Below are 18,592 nucleotides of genomic sequence, written 5' to 3' on the forward strand. Positions count from 1 at the left end.
GATTGGCAGCTGCAGGTACTGCAGGTGGACCAGAGGTATCGTTTTTGTTTTTACAGCTAGAGTCTCAAGGAAAGTGCCCAAGTGACCTACTGCCATGGCACCAAGCCCATCTTAGGATCCCAGTCCTTACCCTGGTACCCACCCTTTGGCTGTCAAGAGTCTCTGGGCCCACTCCATTGAACAGGTTTTTGGGGCCCTGAAGTAGAATCTTTCTTTTTCGGGTTACCCCATTTCCCTAGGGTCGCTTTCTGGCCTCTTTCTTTTGGTCTCCCCCCACCTATATCTCAGACAGTCCCTATGGGCATCGCATACAGGGATGTGTGCCACGTCGACTCTTCATTTTTGTCTGCACCAAGACACACAGCTGCAGTGGCAGTATGTATGTATGTATGTATGTATGTATGTATGTATGTATGTATGTATGTATGTATGTGTGTGTGTGTATGTATGTATGTATGTATGTGTGTATGTATGTATGTATGTATGTGTGTATGTATGTATGTATGTATGTATGTGTGTGTGTGTATGTATGTATGTATGTGCTTGGTGAGGGGTCCCTTAGGGAGGCATAATTTGTGCTGCAGTCTTTAGAGACCCTCTTAAACAACAAGGCCCTTGGTACCAGAGGTATATTTTACAAGGGGCTTATAAGTGAGGTAATGGGGTGACAACCGTGGAAACGACAGGTACACTTAAGGGAAGGAGATCGGGCTCAGGGGACCTGGTTGGCAGGGACCCTGTGTACGTCCAGTAAATACTACATTTTCCAGGTAAAAAGTGAAGGCTAACCATGTCCAAAACAGGCCCTTTCCTACATTGAGACATTTTTCCTAGGACAGCGAAAACTCTACAGCAGGTCTTGCTCACAGTCCTTATACTGTGACTGCCACTACTGAACATTAATCTTGAATTGTTAAAGCAGGGCCAGGATCTGGACAGGAGCCAATGAACAGGAGGGCAACTCACCAGATAATAGAAGTCTTCTGTCTTCACACTCACTCAGAGAGAACAATGCCATCCCATGTATTGCAGGACAAAGAGCCCAGAACCCTCAGTGAAACACTCACCTCTCAGATGTGATTCGTTAATAAGAATAAAATGAACATAACGGGACCCTGGGGACCCCACAGATACACCGTTCCTACCAGTACTATAAATGCTTGGGGTCCCGCAGGTAAACCTAACAGTGCTACAAAGGCTTAGGGTCCTACAGGTAAACCTTTCCTAACCCAGTGCTACAAATGCTATGTGCTCACTGCAGCGGGACTGGGCGCTCTAGGGGCGCAATTAAGCTGCTTGGCATTCATCTACCCTTAGCTAAGCCACGTAATATCGGCTGTAGATCAGGATGATTCTCCTCGATCAGAAGTAGCTCTCACTATCGAAAAGATGAAGACCCTGGTATAACACAAACACAGACTTGCGGTTAGGCTCTACCAGGACATGCAGTAAACTATTAATTTATGTATCTGTAGGATTAGATTGCATTGCAAGTTAATTCTATGTCAGGACCGGAGGCTCTGATTATGCTTTTCTTTCTCCGCTTTAATCCAAAATCATAAACACAGCAGCCAGAAAAGCAATAAAAAGATTTTTTCTTGTAACATACAGAGAAAAAACGTCATTTGCTCTTATAAGAAAAAGTAAAACTCAGTCCATGAACATCAAATCCCATAAGTCCAAGAGATAGCCTGCCACGTAGTCCTTCCTCACGGTCTCCAACTCCTAGAAAGCTCCACCACCTTACGCAGACTTCGTCTTTCTTCGCTGCTGCGCAGCTAGTTAAGTACCCTTTTTTGCTCTCTGTGCATTTGTGTGTTAACTGTGTTCTTTTCTTATTGCGGGGAGGGAACGTCGATGAAGGGATTCCAGAATACATTATATGTTTGGGGTTGACCTTCCCTTCACAGGTTCCCTCGATGTATGGCCGCGGGAGTGTTTCCTACTCCTTTCGCGGCAGTCCAGTTGCGGTGCTCTGCGGGGCCACCAGGGGGCACTCGCGCGTCTCGTTGCTCCCACAGCACGGCGTCTTCATAGAGGAGCCGCGCTGAGGGAGTAACGAGTCTGCCGGAGCCTGTCCCCAAGCCGCCAAACCGTTACGCCCTGCGGGGTCTGTATTTGTCACCCTTTCTGCAGCATTGACGCCCATTGGGGGTCCGTATTCTGGCATTGATTTGACCTCGCTGGCGGCGGAATGCGCAAGATTGGCCCAGGCCTACGGGGGCACCCCGGCTCCTGCACCCCTACCCACCCTGGGGGAGGATCCCCCACCACCCAAGAAGGTTTGTGGAGAAGGCTCCGTAGGGGAGGCACAGGGGGTGGACAAGGATGCCTTTGAACGCCTGAAAACAGCGTTTCTGGCCAAGTCTCTGGCATGCTGGACCCAGATGAAATCATACATCCACGGTCGGCGGCCTAGGCTCCTGGGGACAAGGTGGCCAAGTTTGTGGCGGGGGCCTCCGCAAGCCTCTGGAAAAGGAAGCTCGGGCGTCTTAGGGCGGAGTGTCCACGCCCCACGTAGGAGGGGAAGGTGGCACTGACTCCAGAGTTGGACGCTAAAATGACGACTTTCCTTGCAAAATACATTAAGGATCCGCGTAAGGAGATAGACCGTTCCTGGCGTTCGTGCAAGGATAAGCTCCTGGACGCCATTGGGCCAATGAAATTCTTTTTAGACATGGCGGAGGAGGCGAAGGCAACAGGATCAGTCATCTCACTTGATGTTTTGTCTAACTGGGCGCAGAGGGCGATAGCCTTTTTGGGTAATGCCAACTGCGCCCTGTCCACGGAGCGTCGGCGCTCCCTGCTTATCAAGTTGGATCCAAAGCTGGGTGACTTGGCGTCCTCGGAATCAGGTGTTGTGAAGTATCTAGGACCCTAGTATTAATTTCCTGATTCATGCCCAAATATGGATCAACGCAATCCTAACATGGCGTTTCCTCTGCAACTAAGCCCCTAGAAAAGTACAACAGGCTCTGAAACAGAATCCGCCACTGAAGTCCCGGGGGAAATTACCCGTGCCTCCAGTATTGATTTGTACCCGACCCTTGGAGTGAGTTACGCACTTCATGCTTCTAGTGACGTTAATATGTCCACCCTTGACGTCAAACCAGGCAACTTTTTAGTATAAATATGCCCAGGTTTGCCTAGTCAGACACACGGTGGTTTGGAGCAGATTGACTGACTTCTCGCCCGACGCCCTGCTGTCTGAAAATCCTGAAGGAAGCCGACCCTCCCGTCCGAGGCACTGAGAAAGACGCTGTCTTTTCTCCAGCCGAGAAATCCAGCTCCAGTGTTCCCCTGCCGCCCTTGCGGGTTGCCGGGAGATCGAGTTCTGAGAGAGAGAGATACAAGCCCTCCCACATTCTAAACAAGGTACGGAGCTGATTAGACTCTAAGAGAATTCTTGGTTTTAAACTTTTAGCAAAACGATTCAACTTAAGGTACTTCTCACTTACTTCATCCCTTATTAACTAACAAAAATGCGAGGCTCATTCCGGTAAATATAAGAGAAAATCTAACTTTAAAACTAATAAACAACGGATTACCAGCTACAGGTGGTACAGGTGTGTTTGTAATAGAGGCACATGAGTATCGACAGACAGAAGTATTCTATTCATGGATAAAATTCCCAGCAGCAGATACTATAACAAATGAGTTCCACTACTATGAACCAGGTGAAACTCCAGAGGAATATACTCCCTATGAGGAAATAGAAATTCCACTAACCTACCAACAGCACGAGCTGTGGTTTAATGGCGCCCTACAACACAGTAATCACATCAGTAGGCTCGGTCCACTTGGCAGACCAGGAGCAACGTGGTCAATATTAGCCGGTTACACACCCCATCCTGACAGGGAGAAAATGGGACATGATGAACTTTTGGCCCAGCTGAAAGAACTGATTAAAATACACAGACAATTAGTCCAATATGTCATGAGGACTCTAACAGTCCAACAGACAGTAAGAGTTCCCCAATACACCCCTCACCAGGCGAACACAAACAAAATAACACCACAGACTATACAGTCAGTAATTGGTAAATTACCAGCCAAACGAGAACAGATTCCATTTTGGTTGGCTCAAAAGATCACTCAAATAGAGGCAGTATTCCCAGATAGTACACCTAATGATAAACACAGGATTCTGACAATATGTTTACCAATGGGGATCGCACCACATGTGGAGGACTGTGCCACTTGGGGTACAGTCTTTGCTTCAATCTATACAAAAACACATGGTGTTCCGTCTATTGCGGTAATAACAGACGTACTAAGACAGATTCAAAATTAATACGGTCCAGAGCCTGCTTTAAATCTAGGTATGAAATTACTGAAAGATTTTAAGCAGGTCTCAGGTATACTATTAGCCAATGTACGGGGAGAAGCAGCATCTGTGGCGATCCGCCAAAAATTAAGGGAAACACCTATCGAAGATCAGCCTTCTGAACTTGCCAGAATAATGGAAAAATGCTATGAAGAATTAGGTAGAGATAGTCTAGGTGGTAAACCACTGAAACCACAACTACCTGATAATGCAGGGAAACCCTTTATAAAAATTAATATAAATACTCCTAAAAAGAAATGGGAAGGTAACAAAGATACAAGCCCCAAGGAGAAACAGTTCAAAGTCAGAGGAAGGTCACCCCAGAGGAGAAATAGATCTCCAGAACGGGTAGATAGATCTCCCCAAAGGGAGCGCTCTGAGAAAAGATACAATCTTAGAAATAGAGATAATTTGAAAAAACCTGACAGATATCAAGATACTGATACACGTTCCTCTCGATCCTTTCAGACCATAAAGAAGAGCACGTGAAGTCCAAAGACAAGGAACCTGCTCTACCAAGTAAAAAATTAAAAATTTGAAAAAAAGAAGGTAGCAAGCCTGAGGGTGAAAGATGCCGAGGATTCTGAGGACACAACTCAAGAACGGAGAATGGGCTCTGACAATGCTAAAGTTTCCATTTGTAGTAGGCTTTCTAGCTTCCTTGAAAATATTCATATAGTCTGGTGGTAGTTGTAAATAACCAAACTCTATGACTTTAGGAGCCAAATCGCTAGGTTGAGTTCTCTGTGAATTGGATGTCTGATTTCTCAATGGCTCTGAGTGAGGAGACAAGGTGTGAGATGTAGCTTTTGATGTGGAACCACAGAGAGTTCCAAGGATGAGAGTAGCACGGTTGACGAGAACATGTGGGGGCTATTAAGATCAGAGAGGGACATTTGTCTGAGCTTCCGAACTAGTAATGGAATTAGCAGGAGAGGCGGAAAAGCGTAAGCAAATATCCCTGACCAAACCATCCATAGGGCATTGCCTTCGGATGCTGGGTGTGGGAACCTGGATGCAGAGTTTGGGCATTTTGCGTTGTGCACTGTGGCAAACAGATCTATCTGTGGAAAACCTGTTTTGAACGTAGGGAAGAAGAACTTGGGGATGAAGTTCCCACTCGTGTATTTGCTACCTGTGTCTGTTGAGCAGGTCTGCAATCTGATGGTCTACTCCTGGGAGGTGTACTGCTAGGAGATAGATTTTCTGGCGAATCGCCAAATCCCAAATGCTTTGTGCAAGGTGCGACAGCTGGAGAGAGTGAGTCCCTCCCTATTTCTGTAGGTAGTTCATTGCTGTCATGTTGTCCGTGCAAACTAAGAGTCTTGCCTACAAGTTGGGTGAGAAAAGCTGAGTGCTATGAACACTGCTAGAAGTTCCAGGTAGTTGATGTGGAGACGTTTGTGTTTGTCTGAACGCAGCCCCTGGACTTTGTAATGTTGAACATGGGCACCCCAACCGGTTACTGTGGAATCGGGTCTATAAAAGGCCGCCCTTTTGCTAAGTTTTGAGGGTTCCACCACTGCAGCGAGCGATGGTTGCCGCTGTCTACCAACACTAGGTCGGGGTCGCAAATTGCGAGGCTCATTAGTATTAATGAGCCTCCCACAATTTGTGAGCCCATTGGGAATGCCAGCCCTACCAGGGATGGTGGCCTGCTGGGCTCAGCAGACCACCATGTCTGGGACTGCTTTTTAATGAAGCAGATTTTTTTTCCCTTTCTTTTTTTTAAATGCAGCCCGTTTTTCTTAAAGGAAAACGGGATGCATTTTTAAAAAAATGAAACGTTTTCGGTGTCGGTAGTAAGGTACAGGGGTCACTACTGACTGGAGTTACTTAGCAGGATAATAGGTCTCAGGAAGTCAATACTGACTGAAGCTGGTTAGTATGATCACTAGTCCCAAGGTGCTACTAATGACTCAAGCTGGCTAGAATGATAACAGGTCCCAGGGGGCAGTACTAACAGGAGCTGGCTAGTAGGCTTACATACAGGCCCCAGGGGCCACTACTGACTGAAGCTGGCTAGTAGGCTTACATACAGGTCCAAGGGGCCACTACTGACTGGAGCTGGCTAGTAGGCTTACATACAGGCCCAAGGGGCCACTACTGACTGGAGCTGGCTAGTAGGCTTACATACAGGTCCCAGGGGCCAGTACTAACAGGAGCTGGCTAGTAGGCTTACATACAGGTCCAAGGGGCCACTACTGACTGGAGCTGGCTAGTAGGCGTACATACAGGCCCAAGGGGCCACTACTGACTGGAGCTAGCTAAAAGAATAACAGGCCCAAGGGTGGTGGGGGTGCGAGGGGTGCGAGTGGCACCAGTGACCAGAGTTGGCTAGAAGCATTGACAACCGTTGGTATTGATTAGTGCAGGATTATAGGTCACACGTGGCACTGCTGAATACAGCTGGATAGCAGCAGTGGTGGCCTCTAGGAAGAAGGAATTGAGAAAGCATAACTGGATATAATAATAATAATAATACTGATGCTTGTAAAGCGCAAACAGCTACCTCACAAGGAGGTGTCCCGGCGCTAGTAGAGAGCTTACAGCTTGAGACAGAAACTAGGTCGAATGCTTAGGTTTCTTGCATGAAAAGCCAGGTCTTCAGGAGTTTCTTAAAACTTGCTTCTGTCGAGGTGGATTGAATGGCCAGAGGCAGGGCGTTCCAAAGTTTAGCCGTACCGGCAGAAAAGGATCTGCCCCCAAGTCTGGCCTTCCTAACTCTAGGTATAGTTAGCTGAAGCAAGGAGTTGGAACGTAAATGTCTATCCTGATGGTAGCGGGTGAGTCTGAGTTTTAAATAATTAGGACAGGTGCCTTTTAATGCTCTAAACGCCAGGGTAAGAACTTTAAATTTAATTCTGCTCGCCACTGGGAGCCAGTGCAGTTCGCGCAGGTGCGGAGAGACATGATGTTTAAAAGGAATCGATTTTATGAGTCTCGCAGCCGCATTCTGCACGATCTGCAGGCGCTGCACCAGATACTTGGGAAGACCAAGGTAGAGGCCGTTCGAGTAGTCCAGTCTAGAGGTAACTGTTGCGTGGACTACCGTTTTGCGGCACTTAGCAGGTAGGAGAGACAGAAATTTGCGAAGGTTCCTGAGTTTGTGAAGGCAACCTGTGGAGACCTGCTGAACATGCGAGGAGAAAGAGAGGTTTACGTCCCATTTTACTCCCAAGTTCTTCGCATTGGTTCCAGGGACTGGAGCTGGTCCCATTTCGGGGGTCCACCATAGGTCTGAGAAGGACGCGTATTTTTTCCAAAGAATAACACTTCCGTTTTGGATGCATTCAGCTTAAGTTTGTTAGTGTTCATCCAGTTGGCTATGTCTTGAAGGCAGCCCTTAATTTTGCTGAAAGCAACCTCAGATACTTCATCAAAGGGAAAAACCAATTGAGTATCATCGGCATATGAGATTGCCTTGACCCCCCATTTGGTGATCAAGGTAAAGAGTGGGGCCAAGTAGATATTAAAAAGTAACGGGCTGAGTGCAGACCCCTGGGGGACACCACACCAGAGACGTTTTGGTTTGGAGGAAAAAGTGCCCAATGCAACTTTCTGGGAGCGATCTGTTAAGTAGGATTGAAGCCAGTTCAGTGCTTTATCCTCCAGACCTGTGTCTCTTAACCTTAACATCAATCTTCCATGGTCCACTGAATCAAATGCGGCCGATAGATCCAGGAGCACCAGCATAGCTGATGCCCCTGCGTCTAAAGACCATCTGATTGACTCAGCGAACTCAATAAGGGCCGTCTCGGTGCTGAAGCCAGTCCTGAAACCCGACTGTGTTTCATGAAGGATTCCGTTTTTCTCTATAAAACTGTTCAGTTGGCGTTGAATCAGTTTCTCGAGCATTTTTCCGGGGGCTGCTAGCAGGCAAATGGGGCGCAGATTGGTCAAGTCGTCAGGGGCACCATTGGGCTTTTTTTTTAGAGGGAGGAGGGTGGCATGTTTCCAGCAGTCAGGGAACGTGCCAGTTTCAATGGATGTGTTCCAGATATGAAGGAGAGGTGCAACAATAGCTGACAACATCATTTTCCAGAGTTTTGGTGGGCAAGGGCGTCTGGACCTCCAGATTTGCATTTATTTAGCTCACTCATGGCCTCATCACGGGAGATGTGATGGAATTGGGCTAAGGGAGGAGGGGGCGAATCTTTTATGTCAAAGTCCGCCATTACAGTGGGCGTGGGGTTTGAAAAGGTCTCATAGACCTGGATAATTTTTTTATCAAAAAAATCCGAGATGTCTTCGCAAAGTCTCTCTGATGGGGTTATCTCAGTGTCAATCGCTCTTGGTTTAAAAAAGGATTGAACAATCTTAAAGACTTCTTTACTAGATTGCTCAGCTTGTTGAATGGAGGTTGCAAAGAACCATTTTTTGGCTCTTTTTATAGATTGGTGTAAACCTCGTAGGGCTTTTTTGTAGCAGTTTTTTGCTGCTTCACAATAGTTTGCCCTCCAAAGGCGCTCCAACTTTTTACAATTACTTTTTTTCTCCATCAATTCTGCAGAAAACCAAGGGGCGGTAGAGGATTCTCTGCGAGAGGTTGCAGTTTTGGCAGGGGCGATGGATTCCACTGTGTTGCCTATCCAGCGGTTTAGCAGCACTGCATCGAAATTCACCTCCGATGTCAGTGTGGGGCGGGTAGCAGCAAGAGCAGAACATAGGGTGTCAGCAGATAGTTTATCCAAATTTCTACGTATGTAGGAACGTTTGCCTGTTTTCTGGGAATAGGAAGGAAGGGAGATAGAGAAGGGAATAAAAAAATGGTCCGTCCATACCAGGGGTAAGGGAGGAAGGGTAGTAGAATCCAACACGTTGGAGAAAATTAGGTCCAATATATGGCCGGCACGGTGCGTGGGTACTGGTTTCTTTAACACCGATAATTGGTTACACATGAATGCCACAACGTGCATTGATATATTACATTACCAAATTACAATATTCTTATATTAATTTGTTGTGACTGTTCGCCTTAATATGCCTGCAAAGTTACATGATTCAATTAGGGCACAGAACCATTTTATTTAGTGTTGTCCATCTGCACACTTTCCTGCATCTTGTAGTAAATTGAATATTGACAAACAGAAGTGTTATTTCCAGAAACAGTGAATTCTGCAGCTTCTCTGTGTATCTTTTATCTGCACCTCACGGACTCCTCACATTCCTCTCAAGAGAAGATCCTGCCTCCTACTCATTAGTGTTGTGTCAGTAACTGCTTCTATCACGTGTTCATGTTTCATTGACTTGTATTAGGAGAAAAGTGTATAAAAATACATTGTAGCATTACATACTCCAACTTGCTTTAGGGTGGATGGTCTCGTCCATTGCAAAGACAATTGTCACTTGTTAGTTTGCTTGGCCTTTTGCTATTTTTGCATTAAATGTATGATAGATTTGTTGGCCTCCCAGTGTGTTGTGTTTTATTTTACATATCATAAGAGATGACGAGGAAAATGACAGTCCGGTATACACATACTTCATATAAATCAACTCACAGTATACTGTTCTGGAGGTTCAGTCCTACAGACATTATCTCTAACTGAACACCCTAGGAAGCATGTGCTTTTCAAACCAGTTGCCCTCTGATGGGGCGTCCTCGCTATTGGATAAGTCAGTATGTCCTGAATTTTAGGAGGGTTACTGTATCTAGTGCACCCTGTTAGACAGCGCTCACCTGTGGCAGTAAGATGTTAATAGGCACCTTATCACCTATGCACAGTGCAGGGTTTTGAGTTACAGAGCTCCTCACGCTGTGGAGAAGATTAGGTCACATTTACCCATTTTCGCATATTTGGTCCCGATGAAATGCCAACAGATTGCTCCATGACTATACATGGCATGAAAAAGGCTGACCTGATGTATAGACCCCAGCTTACCAGCAGGTCCATAGGTGATCGACACTTTCACACAGTGATACGGGCCATTAGTTCCTCAATTTCTCTGCCACTGTTTTTAATCTCAACATGGACTAGGATGATCACATTAACTATATTCAGACTTTCAACAATCTCACATCTTATGACACAACATCCTCTGTCATACTATGCTCATCCGGAGTACTTATTAAAAGATCTCCGACGAAGTGGCCTCTTGTGGTGCCCGCCAGGCATTGTAGCGCCGGCCTGGTGAGGAGTATAGCCCAATGATGAAGCATGTCACCTTTAGGTGAGTGAACGCAACTTGGCTTAAAAGCACATGCTTCCTAGGGTGTCTGCGTTCAGTTACAGCTAATGACTCTGGGACTGAACCTCCGGAACAGTATACTGTGATTTGATTGCGTTTTATTTTAACAAATGTACATAGCAGATATTGGCCCTTCCTTGTTTCACAAAAACGATCCGATACCTGCCTCGGAGCGCACTTCTTACAGACGAGAATGGGGTTATCATGTTGCTGCTACAAGCTCCTTACCTGTGCGAGTTATCGGGAACGATGCAGGATGCAGACCCAAACCAGCCACACATGGAGATCAATGACAAATACTGAAGAATTAACTGAGCTTCCAAGCTGGTGACCATTACTTAATTGACCCTGAAAATAAAAGACACGTTTTAGTATTCTGGTGACTCATGACCATAAAAAACAAAGGTTATAAATTCAATATTGTGTCAAATACTTAAAAAATGGAACTGGATGTGCTGAATCGTATGTTGCCCCAGGTCATGCGTGACACCTTCCACCACTATTGCTTATGGGACTTGTAGTTTTGTTTTTCTCATTAAAAGGATGGGCTCTAAAGTCCCAGTGTTCTAAGCGATGTTAGTTCAAATCAGAGGCCTGAGTGAGGGCGAAGCATGGCACTGCTCTGCTTAGCAGTGAGATGAATGATAGTTCCCCAGCCCTTCCATTCTTTGATCGACGGAGGCTCGTCGGCCATTCATATTTCTTTGAAACGAGAAAGAAACTTTTATTGCAGATTGTGTCACTGAAGAGATAAAACCCTTGGGCGTGTTTAATCAACTATAGACAAACATGAACTATCAAGAACATGAGTTTCTGGAAAACTATCAAGCACCCAATCAGAATCAGCCGCCCTTCACACCCAGCAATTCTTGAGGCTTTGGAGAGGGTGAATTGCACGTGGTATAAGAGGAACACTACATGACTCAAAGCTCACTTCTCAGGGATGTACTGAACTGCCAGCCTCATGGCACACTTAGCCAGCTCTTCACCTCCTCCTCCTCAAACTGTTGACCAGCTATCAGGGCAAATGAGCCTGCAGCAAAGCATCGCTGGCTTGGTTCCACACCGGACCAGGCAAGGTGGTCAACTCCATACTCCTCCAAGTCAGCAAGCACTCTGGTCGAGCCAGTCCTAACCCCACATGAATGTTCCCCATCACAACTATTTTAATGGTACAAAGTTATGTTTCTGCTAAATAATTGAGTCAAAAAGTGAAAGATTTTACTAGGAAATGATGAAAGAGAAATCATGAAGTTTTTCAATATTTCTGAGTCTGCCACAGTACACAGGAGCATTATTTCTCTACAGCAGCAAATCATGTATGTGCCCTGTAGAAAGCACGTTTGAATGAAACATGGAAGGCATTGCACCCAAAAATCCATGCAACAACATAGAGTACAAGATAACTTGTGTTATTATTGCAGCAGAACGAAATGCGATTCCTAATGTGTACGTCATTTTAAAGACAAACCCAGAAAAATGTATGGTCAGTGTTGTTCTTCTGCCTGTTAAAAGACAATCTCCATTAATGTGTCAGGAAATAAAATACAATGAGAAATCCTACTCTATGGCAGGGTGCTGCCTGCCACTATATTGCAGGTTACTTCCAACATAATCTGATTTATACATACATACTCCAGGGTGCTGCCAGCTATCGGGTCTGCACACAGCAGTCTGGAGCCACTCAGGAAGGAGGTAAGCTCTTCATTTCATCTTAAGCCCTTAGGTTACATTCACAGCCTGATGGGTCCGGAGAACTTTATCAGCGCTCTAACTGCGCCGAACAGATAGACGTAGCCCATCATAGTCTGTGTTGTGTGTGGGTGATGCCTGGCATCTTATTATCGTTGGCGGGAGGATGAAGCTCTGATAGGAGCTATTACAAGGAGAGCAGAAAAACAGGACCACAGATCACCACAGAGCGACAACTGCCCAGAAGCTGAAGAAAGAACTCTGGAACAACAAACCTCCTGCACCCTTGAGATTCTCCAGGATAAGCAAATGATGGTAATGAAATGCAAACTGCAGCATTAAGGTCACACACTACAACATCTTTCCCTTTAAACCGAAGATAACAGCCTACAATAAAAAACTACAAAACTAGAAAAAGCATTTCCAAATGCTGCAAAAGAGAAACTGTTAATACAAATGAACAATATTAAACTTTGTTGGTACCTTAGTAATGCAATTACTTCTTGGCTTCACTCCATCTGCAGCAATAACGCTCTGAAAGGAGAAATTACTGCTGTGAGTCTCAGAGTCTTCAGTCTTACTGGTCTCAGTCACGAAGGCTGTGGTGTCGGAAGATAACTTTCTCTTATTTGGCTTCATAGATCCACCAGTCACGCCATCGCTATTAGCAGACACGCCACTGTCAGCAGCATCATAACTTCAGGCAGACCAGCAAAGCGGATCTCACCACCCACATTGGGTGAACAGACTCGTCTCTGTGACATGCATCCACTCTGTTCTCAAATTTGCTTGGGGCTGCCAAAATGCAAAGAGCTGCAATATATTCGCCACACTTTCCTGACTACCTTGTTTTAAAAAGTTGTGACATTCAAGCGTGATTCTTGGTTCATCTCCAAGCTGAATTTTTTTAGAGGTTCTATTGCCACACAATACTATTCCCATATTCCAGTTTGTCCACAGGGTGCTTCAAGCCTGGTAGGTTGTCTCCTGACTGTTTTGCAGATAATTTCAGATAGTTTCTGTAAGAAACTGAATTATTATTTACGGTAGATGAGGAACAATCACAACCGTTGTCAGATTGAACTTTCAACGCCATTCAATTAACCTAGGATCAACCCCCTGGTACCTAAGCACGGAACAGGCAGGCTTAACTTAAGGTAATATGTCAAATATTTATGCAGAAACCAAAAAAGTAAAAGTCAAAATGCAAAACAATAAAAAACCCAAAACAAAATAGAAAAAAAAAGTACAATGTATTGAACAAAATGACACTAAAGTGACAAAGTCCAATAAGGGGAATGAAATATGAACTGTAACGCTGTAAGAATCACAAGGTGCCAATGGATGAGGGGCCCGGGCATGGATTAGTCTCTCTGGAGCTGACTGCCAAGTCTGAGTGAACTTGTTCTCCCAGTTCAGCAGGAAGTCACTATACCGGAGAAAGAGCTTTAAGTGGAATGAAAAACCTTGTGATGGCTCCCAGAGGGACGTGGTCGATGTAATGAAGGGCGTGGCTTAAAAACCCAAACTGAAAATCCATATATAACAAGTAACATTACATCTACTACAAGCCAGGACTATTGCCTTTGTCAATGGTTGTTAGTTGCATAAGATAAATATGCAACAGCGATGGCTTCAAAGCTAGAGGGGGGCTGCTAAGGGTGAGAGAGGGCTGCGAGAGGTGAGAGAACTGTAGCTGGTGTGAGAGCGGCGCTGCAAGGGTGTAATGGGTGCTGCGAGAGTGTGATGGGCACTGCGAGGGTGTGATGGGCACTGCGAGGGTGTGATGGGCGCTGCAAGGGTGTAATGGGTGCTGCGAGGGTGTGATGGGCGCTGCGAGGGTGTGATGGGCGCTGCGAGGGTGTGATGGGCGCTGCGAGGATGTGAGAGGTGCTGTGGGGTGGTGAGAGGATGCTGTGAGGGGTGCTGCTGGGGATGAGAGTGGCGCTACTAAGGGTGAAAGGGGCTCTGCTAGAGGTGAGAAAGAACTCCAGGTGGTGTGAAAGCTGCACTGCTTGAGCGAGAGAGGGCCTGGTGGGGGTAACAGATGTGCTGAAGAGGGAGCGAAAGGGCACTGTAGTAGACAAGCAGTAATTCAGGGGTTAGAAGGGTAACACAGGGTTCGGGGACGGGGGCTGCGGGTGGTAAGGGATGCCCTGCAAGGGGGGGAGAGGGGACATTGCTGATGGGAGAAGGACACTGATGTGTACCTGGGAGCTGTGCACGAGAGGGGATCGTTGCAGACTTCATCGAGGGCAATGAAGAGGGTGAGGCTGGGGGCACTACCACAGTGAGGAGTGCCATGGCAGTGGCTAACAACAACAAAAGGATGGAGCAGATAGTGTGATATGTGTGTAAACGGGCGCTCCTCTGGTGTGAGATTGGATGCCCCACGGAGGGAGGCCGATCAGCGCGTCACTGGTTGAAGGTGTAACTCGGGGAGTGATCAGAGGTGCGCGTCGGTAGTGAGCTGTCACAGTGAGATCTTGAAAGGAGTGAGTTTGTATGGGGGGGGGAAGTCCCTGTCTACCGGGACTGTGTGTGCATGCGTGTGGTTGAGGTGTGAATAAGGCGCAGGCTGCAAGAAGTCACTGTGGAGAGAGTGGATGTGTGCACGGGTGATAGTGAGTGTATGGAATCACCGTGTGAAAGTTGCATCCGTGCAGGTGGTGAGGAAGCAAGGAGAGGGTGAACCAGTGTGTGTAATGACTGTCTGCTGGAGGGCTGTGTGCAGCGATGAAGGGCTGCTCGTTGAAGGTGTGTGCAGCGTGATTGTGAGGGGACTGTGAGTGCAGGTAGTGTCTGAGAACAACTGTCTGCCAGCAGTGCGTGATACGTCACCGATGCCCTGAAAATGCGCTGGCAGTACATTCATCGCTGTGACACCCCTCATGGAAAGTGCGTGCAAGGCGCGTGTCTTCAGAGAAATGTGTGCACCGGGAACCATTGTGCAGACGTTATATCAGAGGGAGTGTATCAGTGAGATTGTGCATAGAGCGGCTTCTTGCAGAAAGTCACTACAACAAAGTGTGTGCAGGGGGAGTGCGTGTATGGGGGTCACCAGCTAGGAAGTCACCACAGCCGATTAGGAAGTCATTGCAAGAAAAGTGTGTGCAAAGGGGGTCACCAGCTAGGTAGCCACTAGCTACTGCAGGGAGAGTGCGTGCATGGTGAATACCAGCTAGGAAGTCACCGTAAGGAAAGTGTGTGCAAGGTAAGTGCGTGCATGGGGGGTCACTGGCTAGGAAGTTATTGCAACAAAAGTGTGTGCAGGGTGAAGGCATGCATGGGGGTCACCAGCTAGGAAGTCGCTTTAAGGAAAGTGTTTGCAGGGTGAGTGCAGGCATGCGGGTCACCAGCTAGGAAGTCGCATTAAGGAAAGTGTGTGCAGGATGAGTGCATGAATGGGGGGGTTACTGGCTTGAAAGTTATGTGGCCTACACTGTCAGCCACTCGAAAGGGTGTTCTGTTCTGTATTATTACATGTGTGGTATACGAGACTCCGAGTAGGATTGCATGCCATGAGTCAGCAGGGGGCAGTTATTCCGCAGCTGTTAACTCCTGCCGCTCATGATTATTCTAAGGTATGGGTAATCCACACGCACAGGGGTGTAATCACTCAGAAAAACACAGCAGGCCGCACACGATGAATACCACTTTAATTTGACAAGTCCCAAAGACAGCTCTGTGATCAAGAACAGAGAATGGTGAGTGTGTGCGTGCTTACGTGCGTGTGTGGGGATTGCCCTAGAGTAAAATGTCAATGTCTGTGTTCCCTCACAGATTTTTTGTAATTTTCGCCAATACTGCGCTTAAGGACCCTAGTCTGCGAAGATATCTGCTTGTGGGTTATTATGTTAACATTTTAAATGCTGCACCTTTTAATTTGTTCCGATAGGAAAAGATCATTAACCCACACCTGCTTTGATAATGGGAAGGAAAGCATTTTTTAAGGGAACTTGCGAGAAAGTAGCTCTTTTTCGAGGAAATATTGTTTGTTTGTGGCCGATTGCTGTGTTCAACTTGTACATTTGGGAAAAACCTGATCTATGAAAAGGCCAATATTCGTGATGGCCATAAAACTTAAATCTGGTAGTAAACATCTGGCACACTCCGAGATGCAAGTAACACTGAACGGCCTGTCCCAAACAAAATACTGGCTGCGCACGGAGTTTGCAACGGGTGGGACGGGATCGTCCACGGGTAAAATCGATATAAAGCAAGGATTTTGACTTCAGCGTGTATTTATAGCTCCTGGGAATTCTGTGCTACATGTCCACCACCACCATGTCCACCACGTCCACCCCCACCACGTCCACCACCACATCTACCAAAACCACGTCCACCACCACCATGTCCACCACCACCATGTCCACCACCATCACCACCATCACCACGTCCACCACCACCACCAGGTCCACATCAACCACTACCATGGCCAACACCACCACATCCACTACCACCACCACATCCACTACCACCACCACATGCACCACCACATCCACCACCACCACATCCACCACCACCATGTCCACCACCACCACGTCCACTACCACCACGTCCACCACCACCACTACGTCCATCAACACCACATCTGCTCTGAAGGTTTCTTGCAGGCGCGCAGAGCGGGCATGGCGCAAAGCCTATTCCAGTTCTAAGAAAGTCTTATATCAGGCAACAGTGAAGGTGTATCATCGGGCGGTGTGTAGAACTCGTGCCGCTTTTTATGCGACACAATTCAGGAACAGTTCGAACCCGGCAAAGGCTATCTTTAAGGTATTGAAAGACCTCACTGCCAAAAAAGTTACAACATCACACCAGAGCTCTGTGGAGCACTGTGAAAAGTTGGCAGAGTTTTTCCTGGAAAAGGTGAATGCCATCTACCGAGCCTTTCCTGTGGTCGTTCCCTCGGCGATTACATCTTCTAAGCCACTACCATCTGAGGGACTATGTTCTCTACCTTTGTTAAACTCTGATAGCCTAGGCACTTTGGCCCGCAGAGTGAAGTCTGGGTCCCCTGAGGATCCACTTTGCCCTGAAGTGTTCAAGGACCTTGCGGCACATGACATCTCTCCGCTTTGTTCCTTGGTCAATGCGTCACTTACATCTGGCGTAGTTCCACTGAAGTGGAAGCGAGCCATGGTTCGTCCGATCCTGAAGAAACCTAGCCTGGATGGGAGCAAGCCGGAGAGCTATCGGCCTATTTCACTCTTGCCGTGGCCGGCTAAGGTGATGGAGGCACACGTAAATGCCGCTCTCTCGGAACATCTCCGTCGAGCTGATATACTCGACGCCACGCAGAATGGGTTCAGGGCAGGTCATAGCACGGAGACGGCTCTGCTTTACATGGTGGAGCACCTTCGCTCCGTGCTTGACGCGGGACAAACGGCAGCGCTGGTGCTATTAGATCTAAGCGCTGCCTTTGACACCGTCTCGCACCCTATCCTTCTGCAGCGTTTAGAGGAGGCTGGTGTTACCGGCACTGCTCTCGACTGGTTCCGGTCGTTTTTAACCAACCGGGCCTTTAGCGTGACCGTCCTACCTTATCAGTCAAAATTCCATCCGTTGAACCTGGGCGTCCCCCAAGGCTCCTCGCTGAGTCCTACGCTGTTCAATCTGTACGTAAGGCCGCTGGCTGAGGTTGTCAAACAATGGGGTATGACCATGGTGTCATATGCCGATGACACCCAGCTAGCGGTCACGATCAGCGGGGATGCTGAAGTCGACGCTCCTAGGTTTCAACAAGGACTGAGGGCGGTCGCTAGCTGGATGACGCTCAATTGTCTCCAGCTAAACGCTAGTAAGACCGAGGTGATGGTATTTGGTAGGCAACCGGAACTGTGGGGAGAGAGATGGTGGCCGGAGGAGTTGGGTCCTGCTCCCATCCCAGTCGCCGAGCTTAAGAACCTCGGGGTCTGGTTGGACCCTTCCCTTACGTTTGCATGCCACACTAAACGCACGGCTGCTTGTTGCTTCGGCATCTTGCGTGGGCTCCGTCCTGTGCTAAAGTTCTTCGATGCCCCCACTCGGCAACTCATGATCCAAGCTACCGTCATCTCCAGGCTGGATTATGCTAGTTCTTTGCTGGCCGGGTTGAACGTAGCTGAGATCGGGCGCCTGCAACGGATCCAGAATGCAGCAGCGAGAGCGGTGGTAGGCCTTCCAAGATTCTGTCCTACCTCCAGCACCATACGAGCGCTGCATTGGCTCCCGGTGGCGCAGCGGATTCAGTTTAAGGTCCTCTGCGTCGCCTATAAGATCTTGAAGGGGTCCCCGGCAACGATCCTTACGACCCTCATGGCCAACTACATCCCAGCACGACCCTTAAGATCGGCAGACCTCGAATTGGCCGTGGTACCGCGCTTTAAGCGAGGCAGGGCCGGT

General features: G+C 47.5%; 2 protein-coding genes across 2 annotated transcripts in view; both read right to left on the reverse strand.

The window, feature by feature from the left end:
- The window catches only part of LOC144806469 (uncharacterized), a 58,173-nt gene extending 47,317 nt beyond the window's left edge, over nucleotides 1-10,856 (reverse strand). Inside the window, exon 1 of the mRNA XM_078672827.1 lies at nucleotides 10,745-10,856. The gene's annotated coding sequence lies outside the window, so the exon portion shown is untranslated. The remainder of the gene's footprint in view (nucleotides 1-10,744) is intronic.
- The window catches only part of LOC144806464 (uncharacterized), a 498,581-nt gene extending 485,837 nt beyond the window's left edge, over nucleotides 1-12,744 (reverse strand). Inside the window, exon 1 of the mRNA XM_078672824.1 lies at nucleotides 12,692-12,744. The gene's annotated coding sequence lies outside the window, so the exon portion shown is untranslated. The remainder of the gene's footprint in view (nucleotides 1-12,691) is intronic.
- Between the last annotated feature and the right edge of the window lie 5,848 nt (nucleotides 12,745-18,592).

The sequence above is a fragment of the Lissotriton helveticus genome (assembly GCF_964261635.1).
Source record: "Lissotriton helveticus chromosome 1_1 unlocalized genomic scaffold, aLisHel1.1 SUPER_1_unloc_77, whole genome shotgun sequence".
NCBI classification, from domain to species: Eukaryota; Metazoa; Chordata; class Amphibia; order Caudata; family Salamandridae; genus Lissotriton; species Lissotriton helveticus.